This window comes from Morone saxatilis, unplaced genomic scaffold (assembly GCF_004916995.1).
Source record: "Morone saxatilis isolate NCDOM2014 unplaced genomic scaffold, NCSU_SB_2.0 Contig24, whole genome shotgun sequence".
Lineage (NCBI taxonomy): Eukaryota > Metazoa > Chordata > Actinopteri > Moronidae > Morone > Morone saxatilis.
Genome location: NW_023339807.1, coordinates 21,445,048 through 21,452,790, shown reverse-complemented (window position 1 = coordinate 21,452,790; position 7,743 = coordinate 21,445,048). Strand labels below are relative to the sequence as shown.

Below are 7,743 nucleotides of genomic sequence, written 5' to 3'. Positions count from 1 at the left end.
CTAGCCTTATCTAACTACTAGCTATTTACCAACCTACAGGAAAGGTGTGGTTCATTGCACATTGCATCCTTTGGCACCTCCTCTTAAATGGGTTTCTGCTTTCAATGTTCAGGTGTTAAATGTTTTTAAGTTGTTGAAGTAATGTTTTTTTTGTTTTTACGTAGTTTTGTGTAAAAGGCAACCATTTAACCTTAACAACTTAAAGTTTCAGTGTGTTAACATTAAGGAGGACCTATGGCAGAAATTAATTTCCATAGTCAAGTAGTATTAAACCATTAAAAATAAGGTTGTGGTTTTGTTACTTAAATGAGCCTTTTTTATCTAAATATGCCGTATGTCTTCTGTGGCGAGCACTATGTTTCAACTAGCAATCAACAGTTTCTCCTTTGTGGTCGGAAAGAGAGGTGATAGAGAGGGAGATGCAATTCTACAACCAAACTCTAGGTTGCCACTAAATACTACACACTGGATCCTTCAAATTTTATTTTTTATTGGCTAAGGTGACATGAAGGGATAATCAAAGTGAAGTGAAGTCAAGACGCAAAACTGACCCTCAATCTGCTGCCTGAATGTGATTGAATCTGTACTACTAATCAGTCATTTGGTCCCCTTGGAAACTTAAATTGAATGAATGTTAAGGGTTGACCAGGAGGGGACCGAACTGTAGTCCTGTTTTTTCCTCAGTTAATAAAGATCTCCAGACCACAGTGCCTGAAGCTGCCCAAATGAAAGCTGGCCTAAAGTGCCCGTAGCGATGACCTTGAAGTGACATGGGAGGTGATTTCAATTAGTTTTTCCATTGCAGCTCCCCTAATTTAACAGAGCTTTAAAATGACTCGAACCCAAGGACAAGATTGGCAGCGCTGCACTGGCATCTGTCCGTTGTTGTAATTTAAGAGGCCTGTTGGTAAGAAGCTACTTTTGTTGAGGAGGATCCATTATTTATTCCCATGTTATACTGGAAACACCTCAAACAAAAATGTGAAGCAGATCTGCTCACAGTAATTACAAAGATACCTGTTTGCAGAGTAAAGGGTCAAATTGAGACAACTAATTGCTGAAAAGGAGACAAAAGAAACAGACTTTGCAAAGGTTGTGGCCGTTGCTAAAGTTCAAAATCAGGATATTCCCCTGCTTGCATCTATCTTGCTAGCTTAGTGTGTGTGTGTTTGTGTGTGTGTGTGTGTGTGTGTGTGTGTGTGTGTGTGTGTGCGTTTGTGTGAGAGGGGCTGTTTATGTTGGAGAGTTTCTTTATGAGTGAGGTCAGGGTCAGAAAGTACTGGAGCTCATGTCACAGCCTCTGTCCCCCGGTGATGGAGAACAGAGTCTGTGGATAACAGTGGTTGGAGTGATAAGGTCACCATGGTAACGCTGTTGTTTTGGACCACATGAGGACATCGACATGAGTGCAACATAGAGCAGAGGCCAGGCTGGTTTCGTGTTGACTCCTATCTGCAAACAGAAGGAACTGCACCAACACTCATAGAAATTGAACTGAACATGTTTCTGTTGCAAAATACTGGAATACTTTTTGGCTTAAGAACAAACTGTTTTTAGTTTGAAAACATCCACTAAGTTTCAACTGAGCTGGAAGACGGGCCAATCAGTGAGCTGTGGGGAGTGTTTTGAATAACGAACACAAGTACTAGTTGGAATTTGAATTGAGCTCTGATGAGCCATTTCTGCACTTCTGAACCTTTTTTATTATTTCCGATATGCCATTGCAGATATAAAATGATGCCTGATTCAGAAACTGAGAGACCTATATTTCACCCAACAAGTCCTCCAAATCAAACTACAAAATACATGATTTTTAACACAGAGAAGCATGTTCTTGTCTGACGCCACTATCAGCAGGAAGACATTGTTCATCTGTGCCTTCCAGAAATGTCAAATCAATGTGAAATCACTATTGTTAGATAAATCATTTTTATTTAGGGGAGCATCGCAATTTAAGTTAAAAGTGCTATGTGGACAAGGGGTCACAAAAGCAAAATTAGTTGGTTGGCTTGGGTTTTGCTCTAAGCATTTGTCACAAAAATGTATTTTGATGCCTTATACTGCTGGGCGCCACCCTCCATAACTGTTGTAAATGCTAGTAGAGTCTAGAAACGATGTCAGAGTACCAGAGTTTCAAAAACCAGTAATGATGGGGAGTTTTCATCAACAAGCCCACTGTATAACCTCCCCATAAAACAAACTTATTTTGTGCTATTGTGAATTGTACGAATCATACTTTTAGATCCTTACATACTCTAAAACAATGTTATGCATTAATCCCTGTGAGCAAATGCATAACATGATACAACAGTATAACTGCACAGGGAAAAATAAAAACAAATGTTGTAACTGCAATCCTTGGGGACGCTGATGAGCAAACAAATAAATAATTCTTGTTTTCTTCATTCACGAAACGTTTACTTTTTGCAGATGTGTGTGATGTGATGTGGTTTACGCTGAAATCCTCCTTTTTTTTTTTTGTGCTGGGCTTGTAGCCAGTTAGAGGCCTCCCTCTCACTGCTGAATCACTCTGACACATTCGAGGCTTGCGCGCTCTCATACACAGACCCACGGTGCAAACTGTTGCCTGGTCCTCCACACTCCAGACCAAAACCACAGACAGGATGACTGTGGCTTCAATGGTCAGAGAAAGCAGAGGGGTCCAAAAAAACAAACATAAACACTAAGACACTACGATAAATAAACCAGTTCACCTCTATGAGGCAGAATAAACAAAAACACAGACTTCCACACCTTCGATTGAAATCATGTCTAGTCTCTTTAAACAAGTGTTTTATACAAACTTTAGGGAGTGAAATGGTGGAAAGCCCAAAATGGAGGCCTTGGCTGAGGTTTCAGAGCGACATGACCATACAGTGCTGTAATTATATGTGCTGTAATGCTCTGTTGATCATACTGGTGCAGAGACACATAAGAGTCCTTATAAAAACACAGCTTTTCCACAAACCGTGACCAGAAAACATAGCTTTGCATTGTAAACTCTCATAGAAAGAACACAGGCGAAAAACCTCTCAGTCCACAACATTAGAAGGCTGCAGCTCATAAGAAACATAAGTAACGTTTCAGAAATCACAAGCATGTAGAATCACCAGAACATGGCTCTGGTTTATGCAGGACAACTTAATGTTACAGTTAATTGTCACATGCACCATCTGTGGCTTTATCACATAGTGGCAGGATAGTATGTGTGAACTATACTGTGATTATCAGCAAATTGGCTTTTGACAGGGGCGCCTTTGTGACTTGGTGGTTAGACAAACTATGAAAACCTAAAAGGGATTTGGATTCAGAAATGTAATGACAAGAATTTAGCATTTACTGTAAACTGACTGCACGTTTACTGGTCATAGCAAGTTTCAGGTCATATGAAGTGTAGCAGATTCCTCCACCCTTGATAACAAAAACTGTGTATGTTTCAAAGTGATGTAAAAATAGAGAAAATTGTGATCATATTGCTTGCACATGTGATGGACAGATTGTGGCAGCTTAAAAGAAAAGTACTTAAAAAAAATTATTCCAGTTTATTGCAACTAATTAGCGCAACAACACAACAAAGTACAGTAGTTTTGCCGGTATTAATATGCCTGCTGGTGGCACTAAATGAAAAGTTAAAAATCATCAAACTCATTAAGAAGCATCCATTTTTACCAAATTTCATGGCAATTCATCCTATAGAGGCTTAGATATTTCAGATATAAGTGGTGGACACTGCCATCCCTATAGAGCCGCGCTGCTAGCGTGGCTAAGAATAAAAGCCAAGTTGTAATTAACTGCATGTATCCTTTAATGAAAAACACACTGACAACATAATAGCAAGAGAATTTCAAACGTTGCTGAATCATGTTCTAACTATTTGACAATATCTCTGCCATTATGATTCTACAAGCAGGATATTTCTAATGGCTGCGACACTTGATTGATCAGTTGGAATGTCCTTTGTGCCATTGTTTCAGACTGAATCACAGGCGAGTTGTTGATTCAGACGCACACTTCCTCCTCATCTCTTCCTGTGCTTTACTGTCGAACTGCTCTCTGCTGCCAATCGGGAAGCTTTCTAGACTGTAGCTATGAACGTTTCTGAGTCAAGTTATTCTCTCCAATTTGCATTGTCATTGTATTACTTTATGATAAGGCCACAGTGCCTGTAATTTGACTGAAATGGTGCTGTGATGATGTTTTATTATTTCCTGAAGATGAGTCAATAATAACGGTATTGGAAAAAAAAATTAATATCTGCTGTGCTGTGTTTATTATTTCATTATCAGTTAATCTGCAGATTATTTTCTTTATGAAGACTTCGATCAGTTGTTTGGCCTATTAAAAAATCTGAAAACTGTGAACAATCAAAGATATACTTGAGCCGAAAGGGACGTCATCCAATGTCTTGTAAGACCAAGAAAAGGAGAAAACTCTCACTTGTAAATTAACTAATAATAAATCTTTGTGGACCACAATCTACCATAGAAATAAGTAAAATTATTTGTCTTTTGGTGTATCCTTACCTTCAAAACACAGTCGGAAAACACATAGAAACCTTATTGTGTTACAGTAACAAACAAGCAGTACAATTATACCTTCATTTTTATCACTTTTTATGAAAAATAGCTAGAAACATTGTTCATAAAGCTCTGCAGCTGCACAGTGACATTCTCTTCAGCCTTTTGTCGGTCATTAAACATGTCAGTGACATTTAATTACACCATTGACCCTTCTAATGTTTTGGTCCTAATTCTTTTTACACATCAGTGCATCATCTTCATGCTCATTATCCCACCATGAAAAGCTAATTTCTTTAATCACAAAGTCTTTCTTCTTTTTTCTTGATATTGCCTTAAAAGACAAATTATTTCTGTCCTCCTCTTTCGGGGTCAGAAAGTTGTGGGAAACGCTGCTTTAAAAACAGATTCATAAGGAACTTTGGTCACTGCGTTTTTAGCTGATCTTTCTATGATAAAACTATGCAAAGGCCAACACTTCTTCATCCATATTTATTAGCACAGAGAGTTCCTAAAACATATACAGACCAGGCCATGAGGTCAAGAGCCTTTGAAATCTTCAGAGGAGCTTAAGAAAACAGAAACACTCTCCACTGAACTCTTACAACAATCACAAACTGTTGCTGTCAGTGTTGTCTCTGAGCAGAAGAACTCTTTGTAAGGAGAAAAAAGTCGGTAATTATATTAAGCAAGCAAGGAACTATTAAATTGGGTGCAAGACTTCATTTCTGCAGTCTTGATCCTTTCTCTAACACTTATTATGTCTTGGACGTGTGTTGATCTTGGTCAATGCTAGACTTTGTCTTGGCTATTATAATAGGGGGCCACTGCACTACAATAGAGCTGATATGCTTTTGACTAATGGAAAATGTTCATGTTGCAGCTGTATCAATGGTTTATTCTTTGTCTTTGTCTTTGTGTTGTTTTCTTGAGTCAGGATGAAATAGACCTGAGTAATTCTAGTTTTGGTCTTAAATTGATATCAAAATACTCAACTGGGGCTTGAAGTTGACACAGTAGCTTGCACTTATTTCAAAGCATAGCCATGCAGAAGTTTTACAGGATAAGTTTGGTTATATTCTGTATTTTTCTTACTTTCAACAAAACCCATGATGAAATGACATGAAAAGACCAAAACCAACAATGGACTCATCCTACTAACAAGTGCTGTCTGTGTAGTCAAAGCCTGATATAGCGTATTCCTCCCTTACATAGAGCTCTATTGTCGATCAAAAACTATTAAAAACACATCAATTAGTCACATTGTTGCACTGGCTGACATGATCCTTTTATGATGATGAACAAACATATTTTGTAGCTGCCATAAATACTGAACAAATGCTGTACTATAAAAAACTACAGCTGTTTCTGAAGAAATCACCCGGCCTATTCTAAAAACGAAACCATGTCTTTATGAGCTATTTTTAACGATTAATACCTTCACTAAGAAGCAAGAGCACAGAGTACCAAACCACTGTTGGTTTTGGTCTTTTCATATTTGTTAACAGATAAAAAACTAGAAAAATAAGACTCGTCCTTTAAATCTGTAGCTAAAAAGAAGCTAAGCTAAAATCCAGCAAATATTAACATACCAGTAGTATGTAGTCACACTATGATTATATATTGACTCACTGGTGCTGTAGGGTGTCATATATGCATCGTGCACATCAGGATGTACTTCAAGTGGGGTGGCATATGCAAAAAAGAATCTGAACCTATTTCACAGCTTTGCCAAACTTTACAGTCTGTCTCTCACAAGCTGGTTGATCATTGGTGTTCAGATCTCCAATCACTCGTTTGACTTGTAGTTTCTTACGAGGGGAAACCGCCGATCAGTCTGCAGCCACGAAAGGGAAACGCTGAACCGCTACAGGCAGCTAAACCTGCCAAGTCATCACAAAACTCTGCATCGAACATCGACATAAACACAGATGTGCACACACAGACCTTGCCTGTTCCATGTACCTCAACACACACATGCAGGCACACTGCTTTCTTTTCTTTCCATTATAACCTTTGTTTTGGCTGAAGACTGTGCAGATTGCTTACTCTTGTGGTCTTGACCCTTGTGGTAGGGGAGCTGCTGTCCAAACCCAGTTGGAGAGGTGTGAAATCAAACCCCATCTGCTTTGGCAAAACCTACCATGAGCAAAGAAGCTGAATGAGCAACAGAGTCTGCAAAACCCAATTCTAAACTTATTTTGAATCATTTATTCTGCACTTGATACACATTTTCTTTTCTGAATTGAGCAAGACCTACTGTATAAAAACAACTGTAGCAATTCAGTGTTTTGTTGATGTATGTTGGGTAAAATATGGGCTTCTTGGGGGGTCTATGGCTGCAAACAAGATTGCACCGAATGTCTGCGGTGTCTGAATAATATCAAAGGAAGCATCATCCTTTACTGAGACACAACGTTTAAGAACAACATATTTCATATTGCGGATAACGTTCCCATGCAACAGCTTTAATATGAGTCTTTAAGTCGTGGCTGTATGAAAGAGAGAGCAATTTACAGTAACAGGCTTTAACCACGCTGCATCTGGTTCTGATTAAGACAACACTTCGAATGTGACTGGATGGCAGCTCTTTTTTTTTTTCTCTCCTCGCAGCTGCCACGATACAGCAAGCTGGGAACCATTTGAGCTGGCGTGGCCTTCTTTTTTTCTGTTGTTGTTGATGTTTTTCTGCCATTTGTTTTCAAGATTAACCTATAGCACAATTTCTTCTCCAAAAAAAAAAACAAGGTGACACCTGGGTGATTTACCAAAGACTTAAGTGTTGCTGCCTGTGGGGTGGTACAAACATTGTGCAAGGAGAATGGGAGCTGCACACTGGGAGACAGATGTGCATCTCAATTAATACCATGTGGTCAAGCGTCTGTTGTAACTGAGGTACTTAGATAACAAGGAAATACTTGGCAAAACAAGAACACAAGCAGCCGCAGCAGCAGAGTACCACCGAGGCAGGTAGAGTTCACCAGAATAGTTATCAGTTATTATCTCTATTGGTTTTTCTTTTTTATCTCTGTTTCCAGGAAGTCCAGCCTGGGCCTGTAAATTCCTAAAAGTTAAACCCCATTGATTTAAAAGCCTACCTCTGGCACATGGTGTGCTGCCTTTCTGGAGGACGAGGTGGAAACCTGCAACTTATTAAAGTGATCATTTTAGAGCTTTTTTTTTATTTTACACATAGCCCCAGAGCTCCTTCTCTCTCTCTCTCTCT

The 7,743-nt window shown here is 38.9% G+C and overlaps 1 protein-coding gene across 2 annotated transcripts in view; it reads right to left on the bottom strand.

Moving 5' to 3' along the window:
* pear1 (platelet endothelial aggregation receptor 1) overlaps positions 1–7,743 on the bottom strand; it is a 56,570-nt gene that overhangs the window by 34,964 nt on the left and 13,863 nt on the right. Inside the window, exon 2 of one of the 2 annotated variants that reach the window (XM_035671773.1) lies at positions 6,567–6,656. The exons of the other annotated variant lie outside the window; for it this stretch is intronic. The gene's annotated coding sequence lies outside the window, so the exon portion shown is untranslated. The remainder of the gene's footprint in view (positions 1–6,566; positions 6,657–7,743) is intronic. 2 annotated transcript variants of the gene reach the window in all.